Here is a 2,009-nt window from a genome sequence, read left to right on the forward strand (position 1 = left end):
ATAAGAGCTATTGATCTCACCCATTCATTGTCAAACTGTGACACTGTTGACTGTTATCTCTGTTCTGAGCATAATGAATCTTATCAGTAAGCTTAAATTCTAGAGAAAACTGTTTCTGCTAGGAAGTGGAATGATTAGGGGCACAGGTTCATCACTGAGAGAAATATATGTGAAAAAAGCTTTTGTCCAAGCAAGATTGAGCCAACAACAGAAGGAATCCAGGTTCTACTCAAACGGTACAGAAAACTTGACAAAATGTGGGAGTTAGCAATATTTTGAAAATATTACAGGTACAACAAAGACAGTGATTAACATTAGGAAAATTTTTGTCAAATTATAAGTGTGGCTATACAAAGCAGGTCAGTGCTCTGAAACAAGGTTAAGACAAAGGAAATGAAATCATGCAGGGTCAGACTTGGATGTTTTATTCTGCTGTTTGTTGCCCACTGAATGACTGCAATTTCAAGGAAAGAGTTCTATTAAGAAAAGGATGATATATAATTCAAAAGTTTTCTAGAAATTTATAGAAAAACATGGCACAATAGTTATAAATGGTAAATTTGTACAACTTATGTATCCAGTAAAAGTGGCACCTGAAAAAGATATAATGGGGGTTGTAACAATGCCATAGTAGTTCAGTAATGTCCTGGGTCCATTTCCACTGAATATGAACATTTCTGAATATCAATGTGTTAATTGTTACTTACTTTTCATACCTGACAGGCTGTGGAAGACTCTAGCATGCCCAATGTCACTAGAATAACAGGGTTCATCCTTATGGGATTCTCGGTTGCTCCTGAGCTACAGACTGTATGTGGGCTGTTCTTCCTGGTAATGTACCTTGCAGTCATAACGAATAACCTCATCCTCATCACCCTCATCACCCTGGACTTGAAACTCCAAACACCCATGTACTTTTTCCTGAAGAATTTGTCCCTGTTGGATATCTTCTTTATTTCTGTTCCAATCCCAAATTTCTTTATCAATAGCATAACTCACAATAATTCAATTTCCATTATGGATTGTGCCCTCCAAGTGTTTTTAATGACTTCTTTTGCATGTGGGGAAGTAATTCTCCTAACAGCAATGTCATATGATCGCTATGCTGCCATCTGCTCTCCCCTTCACTATGAGGCCATCATGAGCAGTGGTAACTGTGTGCTGATGGTGGGTGTTTCCTGGGCCATCGGGGTATTCTTTGGAGCTTTATACACAGCTGGCACATTTTCCATGCCTTTCTGTGGCTCCATTGTGATTCCACAGTTTTTCTGTGATGTTCCCTCATTGTTAAGGATTTCCTGCTCTGACACACTTGTGGTCATTTATACAAGTCTTGGAATTGGTGTTTGTCTGGGCATGTCTTGTTTCATCTGTATTGTGATCTCTTACTTTTACATTTTCTCAACTGTGCTGAGAATTCCTACCACTAAAGGTCAGTCCAAAGCATTTGCTACCTGCCTCCCTCACCTCACTTGTTTTCAGCGTTTTCATTTCCACTGCTTGTTTTGTCTATCTGAAGACACCCTCAAGTACAGCATCAATTATAGATAAACTATTTTCTGTACTGTATACTGTGTTGCCTCCAGCACTTAATCCTGTGATTTACAGCCTGAGAAATACTGATGTCAAGTGTGCTTTGAAGAGGTTGCAACAAAATCTCTGTCCAAGTAGTTCACTTCGTGTAACAGTTCAAAGTGTCAGTCTTTGGTTTTGTTGCTCACATTTTACCAACAAGTTTTGTAACTTTTGACTCTCAAAAAAGTGTAGATGCTCATTGTTTGCCTTAAATAAGTAAACACTCAGATGATGGCTGATATGATCAAAGATCAGAAAATTATATCAGAGTAACCTATAAAGTTACAATACCAGTTTCTGCTCTTCTATAATAAAATCATTCTCAATCAAGGCGTATAGCTTTCTAAAGAGATTGCTAATTTTACCTTCATGGTTGAACTGAATGAATACATGTTTATTTGATTACACCTTAACTAGCTCATTTACAAACAAAA

At 37.5% G+C, this 2,009-nt stretch overlaps 1 pseudogene; it reads left to right on the plus strand.

Moving 5' to 3' along the window:
* Nucleotides 1-741: 741 nt before the first annotated feature.
* Nucleotides 742-1,750, plus strand: LOC127681551 (olfactory receptor 14A2-like; annotated as a pseudogene).
* The last annotated feature ends 259 nt before the right edge of the window (nt 1,751-2,009 follow it).

The sequence above is a fragment of the Apodemus sylvaticus genome, chromosome 1 (genome assembly GCF_947179515.1).
Source record: "Apodemus sylvaticus chromosome 1, mApoSyl1.1, whole genome shotgun sequence".
NCBI classification, from domain to species: Eukaryota; Metazoa; Chordata; class Mammalia; order Rodentia; family Muridae; genus Apodemus; species Apodemus sylvaticus.